The 22500-nt window shown below is 44.2% G+C and overlaps 1 protein-coding gene across 1 annotated transcript in view; it reads left to right on the forward strand.

Moving 5' to 3' along the window:
• LOC307090006 (glutamate receptor ionotropic, delta-1-like) overlaps positions 1-22500 on the forward strand; it is a gene marked incomplete at both ends in the record, with an annotated part of 387185 nt that overhangs the window by 296823 nt on the left and 67862 nt on the right. The window lies entirely within an intron of this gene.

Here is a 22500-nt window from a genome sequence, read left to right on the forward strand (position 1 = left end):
TCTCGCCACTCTGGCCTTACCTTGGTGATAAATGAAATACAGGGTCCTATGAAAAGCAGCCTTCTTCAATGTATAACAGTAACCTCAAGGCCGACCCGCAGTGGGGCAAACAAGTTTAAAGACGCTTTCCTCTCTTCCTCCCTTGCGTCCTTCCTCCCTTCCATCCCACCTTTTCTAAATCCTTCCTTTGTCAAATAAATAGTGACTTCCTTTACCTGATGCAAACAGGAAGACCAACCGCCACCTTCACACACACACACACACACACACACGCATACACATACAGACACACAGACAGACACGCACACACACACACATACATACACACATTCATAGACAGACACACACACAAACACAGACTCATAGACAGGCACAAACACATTCACACACACACGCACACACACACTCGCAGGTGGAAGCTGCTAGTCTGCTGCTATTGATCGACGAGGAATGAATTGAAAATGCTCAGGGATTCTCTGTGTGTGTGTGTGTGTGTGTGTGTGTGTGTGTGTGTGTGTCACTGTATGTGTGTGCTCTCCACGTGCATAGTGTATCAGTCATTCATGTTGACGACGTGAATGTGGGTGAACGTGCCTGTGGATGTGTGAGTTTGTGTTTTCTATTCAGCAGCCGAGATAAGGCCACTGTGTGTGTTCCACCGTTATCTTAATCAGGATCTGAATAATGGAGGACATTGCCTGACATTTAGTCTGTGAGGACCTCCAGGGGTCACACACATGTCAAACACACATCGTCACTCACACACACACACATACACATACATAATTAGAAACTCACACACGCACACACTTAATCACACTCACACACAGACGTATAATGTCCCTCAACTACTCATATAATTAACCAACCACATACGCATCACAACGACTCAAATACACTCACACACATACACATAATCGCACACAAACATGCACATACACAGATAATGTCTCTATCGCTCTCTCACACAGACACACACACACACACACACACACACACACACACACACACACACACACACAATAATGCTGATTTATGATGATAGTCTGTTATATCTTTTCAGACAATTTGGATTGAGTAATAGCATAATTAGCTGTAGAGAGTCCGTATTTCACTGGATGATGGCACCGGCGACAGCAGCTCCATCCGCTCAAGTAGTTCAAGTAGTTACATAATAGTCTATGGCGGCTCTGCGGGGTAATGTAAAATGTTAAAATGCAGCCGGCTGTGTAATCTATAAATCATTGGGGAAAAAATTGCAGTGATTTGTTTTTGTTTGTTTTTTGTCAACACATGCTCTCTCTCTCTCTCTCTCTCTCTCTCTGTCTCTCTCTCTCTCTCTCTCTTGCACGCACGTGTGCGCACACACACACACACACACACACACACACAGTGGTCACAGTGTGATATCACTAGCGTGGGCGTCAGTGGAGAAGTGCTGTGCTTTAGGAACCCCCTTATGTCTTCCAAATTCGGTGACATAATTCTCCCCAGCTGGTTCAGTCTCTTTTCCCTTTGAGGTCCTCATAATCTGTCCAGAGTCCAAGTGATTCAAAATGTGAACTTTGATCACATGCCCGATTCAAAGCCTTCCAATCACAGCTCGCATTCTTTTAATATATTTTCCCTTTCCACTTTTTGTACCGTTGTTGACGTTGCCAGGCAACGTGTGTGCTTGTGTGTGTGTGTGTGTGTGTGTGTGTGTGCATGTGTATTTGATTGTGTGTGTGTGTTTGTTCCTTGCCTTTGTCTCATGAGGACCACTGGGAGACGTCGACATGTCGGTGGTAATAGTTCCCCCGCCAAGCCGCGCTCTTATCAGCAGACGTATGCAAATGAGAATAGATTCAACCTCCACTGCTGAACCGAACGGAGACACAAACCCACGGTGCATGGTTCCCACACAAAGTGTCTCCGAAAGGCACAGAAACACATAAGGTGTGTGTACTGTCAGTGGATTGTTTTATTTAGTATTTGCCTCTAATGGTAACAATGGTCTTTAATTAACTCGGTTCTAAGAAATGTGAACATTGGAGCAAATTGATGGTCCTAGTGGTGTCGCCCTAACCCTGGCGTCTAGATCCCAGCCGGAGCGTTCTGCGTTCACACCTCAATGTCCTCATGTAGTCATCACTGAATCTGTCCCAGCCCCTTCCTGCTTATCAATGACATGTATATATATACTTAACATATATATACTAACAAATAGTAAGAGTGGTCTTTGAACAGACGATGTCTCTCATCTGTATTGCCTACGTTGTCTTTACATTACATTTAGGGGATTCTGCTGACGCTCTTATCCAAAGCGTCTTACAACCAATTCATTCCCACACCGACGGGTCAACCCCGCAGGGCGACAGCCAGCCGGTCAGGAGCAGTCAGGGAGAGGTGTCTTTCTCAGGGACACCTCGACACTCCGGTTACTGGTCCACCCGCTCTGGGGACCTGAGTCTGTTCAGGAGCGTTGTTCATTCCGGTGGCGTCTGGTTCATCTGGCCGTAGCGCACCCTGGGACGGACGGGGCTTCCTGCGCTCGGGGCAGTGATCTAGCTACCCTCTGGGCGCTCATCAGCCACATCCTAAGTAGAGCTCATGTTGCTGCGCCCCTAGAAAGCTTCTGCCACACTGGGGCGGCCTTTGTAATTTAAATGTACAATTAAGGCGTTTAGCTGACACAACGGTATGGAGCCGCTCCTGGAAACCACTAAATAAAACATTAGCACAGTTTAAGTGCAGATATTCTGCAGTGGACTCATTTGCACCGCTTCTTTCCCTAGAAATAACACGGATAAATAATGGATAAATATTATACAGACACGTAGATTCTGCCTTATGTTAAGGCTTGACTTTTTAGTTTCTTTGTTTGTTTGCTTGTTTTACTATTATCGTAAGTATTGTTATTCATACTAGTTCTAGAATAAGTTGTCCAAACCCTTTATCATATATATTTAGACACCCTGAGTGATTGGATGGAAGGAAACTGCCTAAAATTAATGGATATAATTACTATGAGCCATTAATATGAATATTAATGGGTCAATCAAACCTAAGTGCACGCAATTAGATCGAAAGCATCAGCATAGCACATGGCAGCTCTCTCTCTCTCACACGCAAACACACAAACGCTCAAACACATACACACAGCCACACAAACACATAAACACACACACAAACACACACACACACATGCAAATTCACACGCACACACAAACACACATATACATGCACGCACATACATACAAGCAAGCACATACGCACACACACACTCACATAGATATACAAGATAGACACACACAAAAACATATATACAAGCACACACCGCACACACAGACAAAAACACAGGCACAGACACAAAGACCCACATACAGACACACACCCACAAACACATATACACATAGACTCTCAAACTCACAGACAAACAAAAACATACATGCACGCATACACGTGAACAAGATGTACACATTCTTAACCCAAATAACACAACACAAACACACACACACGCACACACAGACACACACATGCATGCTTAAAAATGCACACACTCTTAATCCACATTCCCCACACATACATGCAAGCTCACCCAAACGCACCAACACACACAGACACACACATATGCCACATCCATACAGAGGCAGGCTCTGCTGTGTGAATCAATGGTCCCTTCAGTCTGAGTCCGTCCTGGGTCTGAACACTAAGGGTCCCCCTGGGCCTCCTAATGAAGGATATGGGCTGTGGGTGGAGGTGAGTGTGTGTGTGTGTGTCTGTCTGTCTGTGATTTGTGGAGGGTTGGTTGGTTATGTGTCTGGGGTAGGGTGTGTGTGTGTGTGTGTGAGACATTGTGCTTTGAATGTGTGTGACCTTGTGCCTTGAAGCCACCAGCACTAACAGAAGGATGCAGCCCAAGTATGTCAAATGTCACTTTGTTTTTCACACCAAAAGCCGTGATAGTTTTAACTGCTGATGTTAGTCTGGCGTCTCTGAGGAACGAATGGTTAATTTTTCATGGTTCAGGAACGAACCAGGAGAGGGAGGGACGAAACGAGACATTTTAAAGATACCATATCATGCTTTTTTTTTGGATATCTGCAAAAAAACCGACTACAGCGTCTTTCAAAAACGTTCTGCTTTGCATCGTGTTGCTCTAAGGCCCCTCTCCCGAGTAGCCCAGTCTGCTGTGATTGGTCAGCACGTCCACTCCGTTGCGATTGGTCGATGTGTCGGAGGTTGTAAACATTGCGGGTAGATGGGGAGCTGGACTTCTGCACTTCAGAACCACCCACTGTCTGACGCCACACTGTTACGGGAGTGATGTTCGGACGAGCTGTTTCACACACTTATTGAGGGGCGTGCTCGGGCTTAGATTTTTCTAGCTTAGCAAACGTAAAACATGTATACATACGTCATATAACAGTCTAAAGCAACAGGAAAATTAAAAATAAAGCTTGATATCACCCCTTTACATCTACCGGCCAGGGTTTTGGAGAGCTAGCCGAACGCTACCTGCTCGAAGCCTCCATGTCCAGAGGTTGGATAAAAGTGTCTGCTGAAAGACGAGTGAAGAGTCAGTGAGTGCACAGCTGTGTCACAGGTTCATTCACACCACCTCTTCCATTATTTATCTCAAACACAAACACCTATAATGACACAATGGACCGGGGTTCGTTCTGGATATGGCTCGCCGTGGGCATTTGTTTTGTATAAAATAATGGCGACTGTTAATTCCAATTTCAGCGCAATATTTCCCTTTCCACTCTCTTGAAGTTCACAAAAGGCTGTGTGTGTATAGAAACACTGGAATAACGTAGTTACAAGTTTGAAACACATTTTGGAGTTTACGCAGATCAAAACCCAGTGATCACCAGGCTTCAAGTTGTTTACTGATCACAAAATTAAGCCAACATGAAGACCCCAATGAATGTGGATTTACGGTTGTATGATGCTCTCTCACTCTCTATCTCTCTCTCTCTCTCTCTCTCTCTCTCTCTCTGAGTCATTGCTCAGCTCTGAGTGACTATGAAGGCTGGACGAGGCTGCTAATGTTGCATTATATGCAGTGTATGTATAGTACTTTCGTATTATTGTTATGTGCAGTTTTTTTAATTATACTTTTGACAAGTTCACTAGTTTTCAATCTTGTTATGTATTTTTTTTTCCAATCGTTCAAGTTATTTTTTTAATGCACACGTTACCAGCGAGTAGCGTGATAAAGTGTGACGACAGCAGTACATGAAAAACACAGACGGCCTCGTGGCACAAAAAGAAACAGACAGAAAGGAGATGAATCCAACAGTAAAATACAGGAATAAATGTGAACATTTTCATTCGGCCTGCTGGCAGTTGCATGCTTCAGAGCAAAAGCTTTTGATTCAACGTGGGGGGTGGACCGTGAAGGTTAAGCACACACACACACACACACACACACACACACACACACACACACACACACACACACACACACACACAGTAGTGTGCTGGTCTAGACCGTGGTTTGTGGTGGTCCCGTGCTGTGCTGCCCCACATCCAGCCTGACATTGCCGTGACATGCCGCATTAGCGTGTGATGAGACAGTACTGTGTGTTGTGCACTTGTGCGTGTTGTTTCACGTCTGTCGGCCGTCGCCCGGTCAATTTGCCGCCCTCCCGGTCGGAACAGACAGGCTGTTTTCACCGTACATGTCGATAATAATTTACTTCTTTATTCTTTTATTTGGGGTCCAAGCAGCGAAGCTGCTTGGCCCCTATTGTTTCTGTAACGTTTTATTTTTTCCTCAAATTCTGTAAAAGTCATACTGCAGCCTATAGAGTAAGTCGAAAACTCTTAAAGGTATGGTTACCAATAACCCCCTCTACCCATAAACCCAAATTTGAGGTACTGCACCCAAAGGTGGCGCTATTGTAAAGAATCATGAATTAGGCTTATTTCTCCTCACCAGATTGACCTGGACTCAAAATTCTTTCAGAATATTTATCTCTAGAATCAGGCGCTTTTATAAAACTCTGAAAATGTATACTTTTCCCACAATTTCATATTAAAGCTAAACGTGATAAAAAGATTCATAGGCCACAAAAATAATCTAAAAATCACCAAAATCGCCACATAAAATCTTTAGACCAAGCCTCACAAAAATCATAGTTGGAGCAGTTTGCCCATTTTTCTTCTATGACCATTTTGTTATTGTATATAAAAAAAAAAAAGTGACTAACAACGTTCCTCTAAGTAGACATAGTGATGGTGTCAGAGTAAGCTAGAGAGAGAAAGAGAGATGCAGAGCTAATTAGTGTGAGAGAAAAAGAGAATGGGAGTGTGTGAGAGCTAATGAAAGAGAGAGAGAGAGAGAGAGATTAATTGTCAGTGGAGGGCATGTTGGCAGAAAGAGGGAGACCAAAAACGAAAACAATGAGAAGAGGAGCAATGAAGAAAGAGTGAACGTAGAAAAAAAGAAAGGTTTTGACAGAGTGGAAGAGAATGACACAGACCAAGCAGAAGAGATAAAGAGAGAGAATGAGATAGAGGGGAGATAGAGAGAGAGCGCAGGGGATAGAGAGAGGGGAAAGAGAGAGAGAGGGAAGAGCAAGAGTGAGATGGGATGAGAGAGAGAGAGAGAGAGAGAGAGAGAGAGAGAGAGAGAGAGATGGGATGAGAGAGACAGGAAGAGAAATCTGTGTGTCTGTCTGTTTTCAGTCCTGTGGTTAAGGGGCCATTGTTAGTGGCCATGTTTCATTGTAATGCTCGAGCAATTACCGGAAACATACAGGGGCCCTCATCTAGGTGTTTGCGTTGATAATGGCCAACGTGACATTTGGAGCGGGAATGTCAGCCCTCATTATGGAAGAAGGAGTTCAGGGAGGGTGTAAATGGGCCGGGTGGACAGGAAGAGGGGAACAGGAATCAGAGGGACATGAAAGAAAAAAAAAAGGGAAAAGAGCAGAAGATACATCTACAACGTGTAAAAGGATTTATTGAAGAGGGGGAGAAAGAAAGGGGTCGAGGCAAACACAAATTAGCACGCAAGCATGAGTGTGCGTGTGTGTGTGTGTGTGTGTGTGTGTGTGTGTCTGTGCGTGTGTGTGTGTGTGTGTGTGTGTGTGTGTGTGTGTGTGTGTGAAACGTGCGTACGTCACAGGTAACAATTTTCTTTACATTTCCACAAAATAAAGAAACTTATGTTGAAATGTTCTTTCATTTTATGTCTCCATATTTGATTGACAGTCAATCTTTAATATGGAATACCAGTCAGTCAGTCGGAATTCATATTAATGAAACTTTGAATAAACAGTAAATATGGATTTTAATCCCTAGTTTCCATGTTATCCTAGAACTTGGATGAATATAATGGTGTTCAACAAGTACCCTCACAAAAAAGCTGTCTACTTATATATCTGTACTGCAAACGCCACCCACACACACACACACATGCACACACAAACATACACAAACACAAAACCCCACCACTATCTGCCACGGCCTCCTAGAGCACACTAAGTGCACACAAGTAGCTCGACCACATGAGCACAGCCCACGGCAGCTCCACCTCTCTCACACAGCTGCCCACTTGAGTGTCACACGGCATAATGAGGCTACCACTCGGTCCAGATCTTATGATCTACCAAGGAACCTGCCTACTTATTTCTCCTTCTCTCTCTCTCTCTCTCTCTCTCTCTCTCTCTCTCTCTCTTGGTGGTAATCTTAAGGTTGTGTTGCTAATCTGGCGTCAAACGTAGTGTTAGCATAGCATCACATTGGACTGTGAGTGTAGTGCTAGTTCCTGAGAAAACTGTGAACTAGAGGATCTCTTGTTACTGAAGGCATTGAGAAGTCTACGGCAGATCATTTAGAGTTAGTCAATAGGGGGGGGTTGTGTGACTTTGTTTGTCTGTGTGTGTTGGTTGCCATCAATCTGTTGTTCACTGGTATCAGGCATTATGTTTAAATGCACAGCTTATTAAAGCCATAGTTCAACTATGCTCCTCAATTGGACCACTGCAATTGTCCAATTATACATGGCTGTGAGAAAATCGATTCATTGGCCGAATCATGTCATGCCCCGGTACGATACGAGGCGCTGTACCCATTTCAACTAGTGGTAATAGAGCCACCGGCTGACATTTTCAGTAGACAGCTGTCAGTTCACTTCGGGTCCATGTCATTTCTCAGACTCTCTGAAGTCCAGATTGAACAGCTCCTCCGGCCGCAGAGCAGGCCGGAGAACCAACTCCGGCAGGATTCCGCATTATACAGCAAACATCCCTTTCTCCTCCATGTGGTTCAATCTGGACTTCGAGAGTTAATGCAAAAGTTCCTTTCCAACACAGTATTTGAAGACGTTCCCGAAATTCAGCCGTGGTGCAGAATTACAGCCACTACGGGCCAGTCGCACATTGAGCTTTCCCCAAACGCGCCGTTTCTGTGTCTGCAGCTTTAATGCAAATGATGAGGAGAGAGGCGGGTCAAGGAGGAGGGTGGGGGTGTGGCCCTGAGCAGCTTGCAGCCACGGTACCATGCGCTCTGTTTACAGTGGATGTACCGCAATGGCGAGGCGCACACAGCCTTAAGCCGTGTTCTGTAAATTATCTACAACACTCCGGGTACTCCAGCGGGAGTCCTGGAGATCTATATCTAAATAATATCACATGATACATAGATATCTATATCATATAATATATATTATCATGGCCTAAAGCTGTGTGCGACTCCAGAAGATATTATGAATCTCAAACGACCGCGTCGGGTTCTCCGACGTCTCTGGTTTTTCCACTTCCTCATCAATCTGAAATAGACTGAACCACGACATGGAGGAGAAAGGGATTGTTGACCGCGATTGCCTCCCGCTGGAGCCTCGCTGCCCGCTGCCGAGGGACCACCGCCTCGGCAGCGGGCAGCGAGGAACAATCCCTCTCTCCTCCATGTTGCGGTTCATTTACTTCAGGGACTCAAAGCAAAAGTTCCTTTCCCCTAATTCCTTCTCAACCATGGCGAGATCGATCCCACATCCCGCAATGGCTTGCGTTATTGATGTCCCCCCCCTTTCAATCTGTTTTAACGGCCCAGCCATCGACAAACTCTCCCAGGTAAGACGTTCTGTCTATAGAATGTAGAAATTGTGATAAAAACAGTGAAGAGACAATTTCTCACGTCGACAACGCAACGGCAGGTCTTTCATTTTATCATATAAAAAACATTAAATTCAAACATTGCGGCGACTGGCATATCAACACACAAGTCATGTGATCTTAAAGAGACAGCGTCCCTATTAGAGTTGTGATGTTCAGGAACGAACCGAATCTATTGAACGGCTCTTTAACATGAACGATGGGAACCGAGTCTCAGTGGTGAGCCTTTTTTTTATCGCTGTCACGTTCACAGCATGCGCACACAAGCTCCTCCTCCTCCTAATCCACTGAGACGAGAGCGTGCAGAGTGCACTCGTGGTGGAAACGCGTTTGTTTGCTTCATCTGCGGCGGAGGCAGAGTACTGCAACTATGAGCCAAAGAAACCGCAGCAGCATCTCATTCTAAAAATATTGTTTACTAAGATTTGCCCTAATGTTACAAAGGACAGTTCAGGAGTCCTCTGCAGTGTTATACTTGAAAGAAACTAGTTTTGTAAAAGTTTTTCTATTTTAATATATTTTTTGTCAATTATGTTTTTGCATGGAAGTTCATTGTTCATTGCCTGCTTAGTTTGTGCTACAATTTCTTTTTAATTGTGCTACAATTAAAAAGGTGATACATGATGAACAAGTGAAAAGAGCTGTATTTACACTTCGACACATTGTATACAAAGATCCAAAATAGTGATCCCAGTGTCAAAGCAGAGGGATATAGCACCACCATGTGGAATGTTTACAATGAATGCAGATCAGACATTTAAATCTAGTCCAAACATGTTGAATTAAATTATAATCAATATTTAAAATATATTAAACTCAGATATCCGATGTCTAAGTCTGAATAATTCAGATCCAAATCTTACCCTACCATTCCTCCCAGTGATTATTTCCCAGATGAAAAGGGTTACCACCAGGCTAGCTTCTTAAAAATAACTGATTGAGCCAGTCTTTTAACGGCTCTTTGAAAAGAACGGCTCCTCAAGATCCAGCTCCCTTTAAAGAGTCATAAATCCCATCTCTAGTCCCTATCACACAGAACGAAAACATGTCAATAACACAGTATGGTGAATTACGTCTATAGTGTCCACCACACGACTACACTTTGTTGCTAAAAGGTATTAGTATATGCTATATGTGAACCTCCTAAAATGGCGCAATTTTATTGGTTCGCTATCCCGGGATATTGGGTAATATCACATGATCGAGATCTCAAACTCGGGATATCGTCTCGTCACGCTAATTAAAACGAATAAACCGCTAATAAAAACAAATAAATCCCGGCAAAAAGTGTTATCTTGCTTACTTTTGGAGTGTTCCCGTGTAGCATATACTAAAATAATTATTTACCTAAAAAAGCAAAAACGCATGCAAAAGACATTGAAGTTGCTTAGCCACAGAATACGCTGGGGTTGATAAGTCACCTCGACTGGCGACGACTTGCGGAGTGATACCGTTCCCACCGTTCTTTTTCAGGACAGCTGAAAATATGGCTTTTTAGTAAACAGTTATGTGTCCATTAGGACTGCAACTGCTTCTCCTGCTGACTTCTTGGTAACTGTCTCGCTTGCTTGTCTCCTATGTGCTCTGGTCCTGTCTTGTGCTGTACATTCTAGTGTCTACATTAATGTGTTGGGGCTGCGTGTTTGGGCTTCATGCTGCTGTATATGTGCTTTTATGGTATGTGTTCTGCTCTAATCTACTGCAGTTTGCACTTTCCTTTGATGTTTTATGTACATTGTGTTTTATTGTCTGCATATTTTATTTTCTGATTGCAATTGTCTGTCGATTTGTTCTTACTATGTGTTATTATATCTTCTGAGTCACCTTTGTTGTTTTTTTTAAAAAGAAAAACGTCCGTCCACAGCCCGCTTAAACAGCTGCAATACCAGGCTCGGCCGCTGAGCACTGGTGGATTGCGGAAGTATGCACTGTTCCTGGGGGCTTGGTTAACTGTGTCAGTGTTAACCACTTAACACTGTGTTAACTGTGTCAGTGTTAACCACTTAACAATGAGTTACCGGTGTTAGTGTTAACCACTTAACAATGTGTTAACTGTGTTAAACACTTGACATTTCGTTTTTTGTATTAACGCTCAACAGATATATGCTATGCTAAGCATGTGTTGCTTGGCAACCATGCTGCTGTGTTGTGGAACTATATTGCTAGATGGAGGAATGATTTGATTTCAATAAATGGTCGCAATTCGAGGTTGATTTTGTTCGCTCCTACTGCGTCGTCTCCTGTCACCATTTTAGGAACTTTTTGCCTAAATCTGTACTTAAGAGAGGCTGTAACAAATGCAAGACTACCATACCTTCCTCTCTTCCCTTCTACATCCTCTGTTCATCCTCTTCATCCTCAGTATGTAATCTATCTCAACATTATTGCATTTAACTTGATGGCCTTGCTGCCCTGGCATGTGGCCTAGCCCCTCAAATGAGAAAACTCCAGGCATGATATATAAAGATCCATATCCATCCAACATAAAATTGTAAAGTGTGTCTAGCTCTCTCTCTCTCTCCCCCCCTCTCTCTCTCCCCCTCTCTCTCTCTCTCCCCCTCTCTCCCTCTCTCTCTCCCCCCCCCCTCTCTCTCTCCCTCCCTCTCTCTCCCCCTCTCTCTCTCTCTCTCTCTCTCTCTCTCTCTCTCTCTCTCTCTCTCTCTCTCCGATGCTCTTTTTGACGCGGTCATTTATTGCATTCCATTTGCCAATGTTACCTCGAAATATACATGCAATGTTTGCGTCATGAGATCAAAGCATTGATCCACACACACACACACACACACACACACATTAATTTCCCCATATCTATTCTCTATTCCAATAAAGGTCCTCTGTTATTAAACCAGGATGAAACGGCATCAAACGCCATCTCATCCTGGGGAATAAACGCGCACATGAAATGCATCTCCATGTGGTCAAAGCCTCTCCTTTGTGCCGTTCCTCACCGGAGCGCCACATCATTTCCACACCGTAGACAGCTGCGTACTGAGCTACAGTACGTGGGCCTTTCACAGCCCTCCGGGATCGTCCCACCCCGGGCGGGGAAGGGGGGTAAGGCAGGAAGGAAGGTGTGCATAACAATCCCGTATGTCTTGAGTTATTCAAGAGAAACCCCTCAGAACCCTGCTGATGGGCCCAACTCAGACCCATCAGCAGGGTGCGAACTACGGGGGAGCCAGGGGGGTCTCAGCCCCCCCTTAATGAGACATGAGCTCCCCTGAAAACATGATTAGTGAAATGTTGGGGGGGTGTCTAAAATATTGGCAAAATGCTGTTTTTCCCATGCATTTCCTTTTTTTTTTTTGTATCGTCATAATCATGGATCATTTGTAAAATTAGGCTATTTTTAATGTATGATTTGCGCATGAGGGTGATTCATCACTATTTCACTTTAATAAAGATACCCGGCCTGCATGCAATTCTTGTCCTCAACATTGGGGGCGCTATGTCTTAAACGTCACTTTAAATCAGATATCGGAGAATTAAAAGACCCGCTCTGGACCTGGAGCCGCTGGACCTGCTCAGTTTCGTATTTCATGTTTTGCAGCCATGTCAAAGAGAAAACAGGGGAACCTACTTGCAAATTTGGGATTTAGAAAGAAATCGAAGACGAACGAGTCTGAGAAGCAGCAAGAGGCGAGTTCTTCGGCAGATGCTAGCTGTGATACGTGCTCATGTGTGCTGACGTAAGGCAAGTAGGCGTTCAGGCTTGTAATAATGGATGGGTTTTGAGTCCTCGCTCTGAGGCACGCGCAAGCATCCCCCCCCCCCCCTACCCACTGCCCATCAGTGAGTAGCAGATAGGTAGAACTGTTATCCGGAAGCTCTGCTGCTCCCACCGTGCTCCCGGCCAGCTGCTTGTCTCCTGGGCGAGGCTTGTTGTCGAGGAAAGACCTCGGGGCGTCTCCTCTGTTCAGACGCACAGCCCCCGGCCACGCTCGCTGCTGCTGAGGGGAACAACCCTCCCCCCCACACACATGGCTCCCCTCCGCGGCACAGAGAGCAGCGCCACCCTCCCCACCAGAAGAACTGCCTGGGGAGCGTTTTTAAATAAAGGTCCTCCAGGAGTCTTATAGCCAAGCTCAGTAGAACTATATATTCCACGGGGCGAGTCAAAGAACTGAGGCAAGCAAAATATCGCGCTATCCTTCTTTTGAAATGCAGACACTCGGGGCCCTATCTTGCATCCGGTGCAATTGACTTTCTCACTGGCGCATGTGTCGTTGCTAGTTTGCAACTGGCGCAGAGCGTTCTTTTCCCTCCTGCGCCACGCGTCGGTAAATGAGGGAATGATCTTGCGCCCCAAGGGCGGTTCGGCGGAAGGAGGAGGCGTGTTCGGGCGCAAACGTTCCCTGGTGCTATTTTGCAGTTTCAGAAATCACTTGCGGCACAAACCAGGAAATACCTGGTTTAAAGTCAGTGGCGCGTTGTTCAGATGCTATTTTAAGGGCGCATGCATAATGTTTCTTGTGCACCTCGCGCATACACTTTGCTTCTCTCATCTACCTAGCCACACAATCTTGTTAAATTATTTGGGAAAGAACAGCTGATACAGCGGTAATAAGTTGTACTTTTAAATCAATGCATCTGCAAACACCGTACAGCAAACACATATTTTCTTGACGCAGACATCGTGTACATGCCCATAACTTTTAGGACTGATGAGTATTTGATCGTGAGAAAACATTGTTTTACCGCGAGTGAGTGGAATATATGAATGCGGGCGCGCGTGTCCATGGCAATGTATATTAACGGGGGGACACATGCATATTAGGATAGGAACATCATTAAATAGAACCACAGTTACCCTATATCATATGTGTGTTAAGTTTTCTTTGCCAAAACTTATTTGAGGACTTAGTATTTCTGAAGTTGTGGAAGAAAACCTTATTCCATGTGTGAATTAGGCCATATTATTTGGACATAAACGGAGCCATTTGAAGTTTGAAATTCATGTGCATCTGTCTCATCGGAGACTGCAGACGCGCTGTCAAAATATCAACTCGTCAGATTAAAATGCGCTCATGGCTCTTAAAGGGGATGGGAGCTGGCACTCTCATTGGTTTATTGCACGTTATCCCCAAACCACACCTACGGGTAATTAGGCTACTTCAGACCAACCCTTTTTAGATTTGCGCCGGGCGCAAGAGGCATTTTTGCGCCGGTAAACTAGCGACATTGCCGTAGAACCGCCCACAAAGCTTAAAGCCGATAAAATAGGGCCCTTGGTGTGTAGATCCAATTGTTTCGAAAAAGAAAAAATAATATACAATTTACCAAGTTTTAGGAATGCAGCGATTGCTTTATTGATTTAGCCTCCAAACCTTGTCATATGTGTGTGTGTCTGAGTCTGTTTCAGGTTGGTACTATTGTGCGTATTACAATGTGCACGCTGGCATCCTCCTCTAAGTACATTAAAGTACAGCAGTGAGAGCAGCATATCTATCCACAATTATCTGTGTGTGTTTGTGTGGGGTGGGGGCGGATTGTGTGTTTGTGTTTGTGTGTGTTTGCATGTGTGTGTGTTTTGTGTGTGTGTGGCATGCATATGTATATGATTATGTACAAGTAAGCGGATATATCAAACTACATGTATGTGGACTGAGTGAGCCCAGAGACATACCCAGAGGTTGAGCCCAGCACTGTACCTCCATACCTACACCACCCAGCTTCTGACATCCATACCTACACCACCCAGCTTCTTACATCCATACCTACACCACCCAGCTTCTGACATCCATACCTACACCACACAGCTTCTTACATCCATAGCTACCACCTCCATACCCAGTAGATATAGAGAGAACTATGTGGCTCAGTTTTGGCAAATCATTTTTTAATAAGTGAGCATATGGCTGTTGTTCAAATCACAATATCATATCATATCAGGCATACCTGAAGTCCAACCCCTACCTGCTACTGAATCTTTAAATAAAAACCTGTCTCGGAGATGATTCTAAAAATAACATTTCATTGGCAGTTGCTGTGAATAAAACCATATCATTTTTGAGAATATCTGTCTCAATACTGCTCATAATAGCACATGAGCGAGATGGTGAAGCCTAGCTTACATGAATCACTTCATGCCTAATCATCATTAACAAGCTATCTTCCTCATCCTCGGTAAGATTCAGCTAATTGCGCATCTCTCGCCCAGACGCGAGGGCTCAAGGTTTTGACGTGTCTTCTGGTATCAGGATCCAGGGGCAGGCTTCATTAGTGGACAGCAAGGTCCCAGCACGGCCCACACTGATTCTAGCAGCGTCTACAACGGGGGAATTCTACCTGACCGTCTCTCCGGATCAACCACCAATAGACTGATATCAAGTTGGACTTAAATATCACAGCCACCATTTCATATAAGTCGCTGGTCAATGCGTTTGTGTTTTGAATCCTGTGCAGTGTTGTTTTATAAGTTATACATATAAGGAGTTATGCATATAGTTGTGGATAAGTAGTAGGTACAGTAATGGCTGTTTGTTTGACTCCTACTTGAAAGGTTCTGTTCTGGGTTCAATCCCCAATGTCCACGGTTTATAGTCTTTTATAGTTTATAGTCTATATCCTACCTGCCCAGTAGGATAAATGTTGGATAAATGTTTCCGCCTGTGACGGAAAGACCAAAGGTGAGTGCAGATAGGCAATGGATTGAAGCACGCTAATACGGGTGTATACTGTTCTACTGTGAGCACCACGAGAAGGCAAATTACAACGCAGCTAAAGTCAAAAACGTAAAGGAAAAAGGTGTGATGTCATCCGTAACACATCTCAGCACACTGAATCACCCGCCGCGTTTTAAAGAACAAAACAAACGTTTTGATCACAATTATGTTAATTGATACCCATTGGCAAAGATACAAGACATCTGGCTCCACTCCTTTAGTCTCCAACAATGCTCTCGCATGTTTCACAGCCAGAAGGACAATATGGGACAGAATTCCCATAAGGGTGACGTCAAAGGGTGTTTTGATAGCGCTGCCGTGTTAATGAAGGATATGCTGGATGCTGAAATGTGTTCGGTCGTATCATTATGCCGCTAAAAGCCTCCTGTTTTTGCCTGCCAAAATCCTTAATGGTTGTCAGGTGTCAGATATATTAGGATGTGAGAGGAAAGGCTTTCACACTTCATCCTGTTCTTCTTCTATCTTGTTCTTCTGCCACAGCGGGATAAATAGGGGTTTGCTGCCTCGGCCGAGTTAAGGAACACATACTTTATAGCTATGGTTTTATTATAGATGGTGTAGGGTGTTTGACTACCGGCATAAAGGTGGGGGGGCACTAGTAGTGGATGAGATGCCATATACCCCCCACCCCCCAAACACACACACACACACACACACACAAGCACACACACTGACACCCGCACACAAACACAGACAGAAACACACACATAACATAACTTTGGTTGACCTCAAATTCCCAATATAAATGCAACAAATTATTAGTATTTTTAACGATACTGTAGTGGTTAGGGTGCTCCACTATAGGCTGAGAGGTACTGGGGCTCAGCCCCATCCCAGACCTCTGCCTACCTGTAGCTATCCCATAATATCAAACCTCGACCTGGTCCTTTGATGGAATACATCGACACCCACTGAAGGTGGAACTGTTATTTTGCGTCCTTGTCTCACACTGGTGTCCACTTGACAGCCAGATCCGTGTTTCATTTGTCATAATATGTTCCCCCCCCCCCCCCTCCATATTCACATTGTAGAATGACTGCTGTAGCACTGGCTGTTACACATATTCCTCCCAAAGCCTCTTGGGGGAAAAATAAATAAATGTGGCACTCCAGTATAATATGTCTTGTGCCATGGGGGCGATGTCAGAGCGATGTGTCTGGCCACGCCTGACGTGTGTCTCCCTGTTGTTTTGATAAGAAGCAGCCAGTGATGGGCTGAAATGAACATCTCCGAGACCTTCAGCACTCCTGTCTGTCATCTGAGCCCGGCCCCGTCCAGGCCAGAGGTCTCTCCCTCCCTCCCTCCCTCCCTCCCTCTCTCCCTTCCTCCCGCCTCACCCCCCAGGCTGACTGATGGAGCCCAGGTTGGCAGATAGAGCTCAGGATGACTCATGAAGGGAGATAGTCAAAGTGGCACTGTGTTAGCTGAGAGACTGTGGCAAGTGGGAGTAGGGGGGAATTAGATATGAACAACTAGTGTGTGTGTGTGTGTGTGTGTGTGTGTGTGTGTGTGTGTGTGTTTGTGTGTGTATGTTTGTGTGTGCATGTGTGTGTGTGTGTGTGTGCATACTTGTCTGTTTGTATGTGTGTGTGTGTGTGTGAATGTTTGTGTGTGCATGTGTGTGTGTGTGTGTTTGTTTGTGTGTATGTGTGTGTGTGCATACCTGTCTGTGTATGTGTGTGTGCGTGTGTGTGTGTGGGTGTGTGTGTGTGCATACGTGTGTGTGTGTGTGTGTGTGTGTCCGTGTGCATACATGCATGTGTGTTTGTGTGTGTGTGTGTCTGTGTGTGTGCTTACATGAGTGCCTGTGTTATCTCTTTGTGTCAACGTCTGCATGTCTGATTTCTGAAACCGGCCGCCTGCATGGAGGAAAGTGATGCTGGACATGATGGTGGTGTTTCCCCCACAGAGAGTGTGTGTGCCTTGCTGTGAACTCTCTATCTCCTCCCAGTGTGGTGGCAGGCGTCCGGTCAGGTCGCTGTGTTTACCCCAGTATGGGACTGAAAGGTAGTCGACATGTTGCCCTGGTCACAACAGGGGAAGCATAAGACAGTGGGGCCGTTGGAGAGACGGAGAAAGTCACCTCTCGGAGACCCCCTTTTGGTGTGGACAGCACCAACGCTACAACCCTCATCACAGAACAGTACAACCAACCACTTCCATGGTCTAGAAACTTTCCCAGAAAACCCAAACAAGCAAAGTTTTGGGGAATGTTCTCTCATCTCAGGTAGAGATGTCATGTTCATTTAGCACCTCAATGGGTCCTATTTTAACGGTCTGAAACACAAGAACCTTTGTGGGCGGATCTCTGGCACTGTTGCTTTTATATTGGCAGATAAATGACTATTATTAACCAATGAGAGTGCCATTTCCCATCCCCTTTAAGAGTCCTGAGCGCATTTGAATCTGACGAGTTGATATTTTGACAGCGCATTTGCAGTCAGATCCATGACCACATGAATTTCATACTTCAAATGGCTCAGTTTATGGCCAAATAATATAGCCTAATTCACACATGGAATAGTGTTTTCTCTACAACTTCAGAAACACTGAGTCGCCATGTACATTTTGTCAAATAGAACACATATATGATATGTGGTCCTGTGGCTGCAACTGTGGGTCTCTTTAGTGATGTGCGGCAATACATTGTTTGTTACCAGTATCGTATAGGGGGATTATTTGTTTATCAACACGGCGGATGCGGGCGCAGGAAGATGGCAAAAAGAAAATTTGTTTGACCGTTTGCCATGGATATCTATGTGTGGTTAATTTGCAGTTGCGGTGTTAATTAGCGATTTTGTCAGCTTACTGTTACAATAAATTGTAATCAGACAATGCGGTTATATGCTATAGACCCTAGAGTATCTGTGGTATAAAGGCTGGGACGAATTTCGAATTAAAAATATGTACAATCCATAACGTTAGCTCTATGGCTCATAGCTCAGCGGACTAGAATACCTCCCGTTGTCAAGTCGTAGCTAAGGTCCGTCCTATTTATGTGAAAAACTTTAGATTTGGATTGCAAAATGCATGAAAATATAAATGAATGATCTTCATTTCTTTTCCTTGGCAAGTGACCATGGTATTAGCGGGATAATGCCCTTCGAGGTGTCAGAAACATGTTTGATCGATGAGGGAGGGAGATGAACTCAAACAGAGTATACATTTAATAAGCATGCAATACGAATAAGAAAAAGCATCATTATTAAAGTATTTGAATTGTGTTGGCAAGCAATAAGTAGAATGAATGGGATAATCAGACTTATTAAAAGGGTTTGTGCAACCAACCGCACAGCAAGACATGATTGTGCTCTTGTCTCTTTCTGCCAACGACATGCGCGTAGAGCGGGGAGTGACGTAGAGTGACGTAGACGGATAATCCCTCTATACATACATGGTTATCGACTTGTGTTCATAATATGCATGTGTCCCCCCGTTAATATACATTGCCATGGACTGTATTATGCGTTACGTGTTTAGTTTGTGTGTGTTTAAACAGATGGACGCACACACGCCCGGATTCATTCATTATTTTAAACGCTCACTTGCGGAAAAACTACGTTTTCTCACGATCACACCATCAATCCTAAAAGTTATGGGCTAGCACACAATGTCCGTGTCAATAAAATGTGTGTTTTCTGTACGTTGTTTGCAGATGAATTGATTTAAAAGTACTTATTACCGCTGTATCAGCTGTTCTTTCCCAAACAATTTAACAAACGTTATAATTGACCCTAAAACGAGATTTTGTTTTGGAAGGCTGGGATATACTTTGCTCGAGTTTATTAATGTTATTATTATTATTATTATTATTATTATTATTATTATTATTATTATTATTATTATTATTATTAGTGTCCATTCATGGAGCCCCCATGGAAAAAAGAATCCACAATCCACATGCTATTTCTTTGCAGTTTCACACATATGAACAATCTTTGACATTATAATACTTCAATTAGGCTATTCGTTTGCATGTTTGTGTGTATAGCCTACGTTTGTGTAAGCTTATGTTACAGTTCTGCCTAGGCACGTCAAAATAGCAACAACAACTGCGCTATCAGCTAGGGCATTTAAACCAGGTCTGTGCCGGTCAGTGGCGCAATTGCAAAATTGATCATTAAGGTAGTGCCATGTATCATTTGCGCCGGAACACGCCTCTGCTTTTCAAGGCAAAGTGTAGTGGCCCAAGTTTGCTGCGGGGGAAAATCAGCCCTGGCCCGGATGCTAACTACTAACGATACATGCGTCAGTGGGTGCTGGGTGCAAGATAGGGCCCAATGTCTTCATGTACCAAATGTTTTAATGTAAATCGTCCTCTACTCGAGTCGAATGTGATTCATCAGGCCATACCCAACGTTGATTGATTGTCCAACCATATACAATGTATGTTTGGATATATGATATATATCCATGATGCCTACTTTTCCTACTTACGCGTGGTTTAAACGCTTGATAATAATCACCGTCCGTCTCTTCCAACACATTCACTTCACAAAACCTGACAACAATGTGAGTGTATATACTAATCATCATCTGCTTACAATTTGAAAGAATGTATAGGCTACTATTAGCCTTATATCTTAAAATATAGACTTATATAAAGTACCGTCATAAATATAACACATCTGTGAGATCAGACAGGGGCCGGTCTGATTACCGTATTCACATCCCATCATGACAAAACCTGCGTTGATAAAGAGACTGTAGAAACTTCAATTCTAAATATATGCGTTACAGCGTGCAGAACAAATCTTCAGTTTAGCTGAACTCCACTCCTGAATTCCAACGGAGAGAATAATTTCACCAGCGTGAGTGCTATGATATGACAGCTGCTGTTGACACAGTTTGTCTTTAACTTTTTTCAGATAATCTTTGTTTCCTTTTAGTCTACGAGCTAGAATGTTCTCTTCATCAGCAAAAATGAGTGGATAGTGCCGGAGCAATTACACAGAGGGGTTATCAAACAGACAATAAAGACATTTATTGAAAGCAAAACATAACGCAGCAAACTGCACACAGAAGACTGAGCCAATATGCTGAGTGAAAAAAACATTTCCTGGGCTTTTCCTTCTTGAAGCCAAGCAAGGCTGTGGTATCACTCATTAAGCCCCCCATCTTCATAATGCTGTGGTATCACCCATTTAGTACCCCTTTCCTCACATTGCTGTGGTTATCATCCATGTACCCATTTTTTTGTAAGACACGACATTTCTACTATAGAAGATGTAGTACACTGAATGTCTTTCTATGGATGACTGATTGGAGATTCACCCCTGAGTGAGAGTGATCAATCAAACAGCAGGAAGGATTGTCTGGTGGTCGTCTAACAGCACAGGCTCTGAGCGAGCAGGGCGTCTCACCTTCTTAGGCGTCATGTTCCCTTTGACCAATCGTGCGGCTTGAGGCGGGAATCTGTAAGCGTCTGATTGGCGAACACAAACACTGCCAGCGCTGGTAGTTTCAAATCAGTGCGTTGTGGACAGTACTCTTATTAAAATCAGATTCAGAAAGTTTGAAAGACGATGACCAGTTTGTTATTGCTATTTTTACATTCACAACAATTGTATTTGACGTGGGTGTGTGTGTGTGTGTGTGTGTGTGTGTGTGTGTTTGAGGGTGTGTGTGTGTGTGAGTAAGAGGGTGTGTGTGTGGGAAGGCGAGCGCCAGGGGATCCCCAGAGGAGGATCATGTAGGAGGAGGGATGAAGGGGGGATGGAGAGATGGAGGGATGAGATGAGAGACAGGTCGCAAGAGACCGCCGCTAATCACCGGGACTCATCTGCCTCGCTCGCCCGGGCTCCTCAAGGGAGAGGGAAGGAGAGAGATATAAAATTATATCAATCGTTTCTTTGTGCCTGTGTCTATGGGTGTGTGTGACACACTTGAAATCAATCATGTCAATGGTAAATGTAATGGATGTGGAAAGTCATGTGCGTGTGTGGGAGGTGTGGTTTTGTGATACAGCTCGTGAACTTGGACCTTTCCTGTTGTGCAGCCATCTGACACCTTATCACTGACAAATGTCACCCGCACACACACACACAGACACACATACATAAGCACAAGCACACACGCAGAGACACAGTCAAGTTTTATACAGACAAAAACATCCATTGCAATCAAACACACAAATACACAACCACAGTAAACGCATCCCAAAATAAAAATACAGATTAAAACATGCACTAAACCTACCAACACACACACACTCATACTGACAAAAATAAATGTAGTATTCAATGTAAAGAAGCCAGCTGGTTGGCTAGCTGCGTGTGTGTGCGTGTGTGCGTGCGTGCTTGAAACGTGAATATGTGTGGATCTGTTAGTGTGTGTGTATGGGATATGCAGTAGGTAATAGAAGTGTCTGTTGTCCTGTATAGTCACACAATAACCAATCAATGTTTTGCATTTCCTTCCCGGTAATCCTTATTTAAATAAGGTTTTTAAGCTTCTTTACTGGCAGATTGGTAGCATGTCCTTACAGCTAGCTAAACCTTCTCCCCAGTACATACAGCTAACTAGGCTAACTATAGCTAGCCTGTACTAACCGCTTCCATACTCTCTGACACGCAACTTGCCCAGAGCACCATAAGGAGGAAACATGATGATGAGCCAGGGTGGGGATGTGGAGGCTAATGGCAGCGAAATGAGTCGGTTGGTGGGGGGGCGGTGTCTGCTGTACTCCCCAGGGACCGGCGCAA

The sequence above is a fragment of the Pollachius pollachius genome (assembly GCF_949987615.1).
Source record: "Pollachius pollachius genome assembly, chromosome: 19".
In the NCBI taxonomy this organism is placed as follows: domain Eukaryota; kingdom Metazoa; phylum Chordata; class Actinopteri; order Gadiformes; family Gadidae; genus Pollachius; species Pollachius pollachius.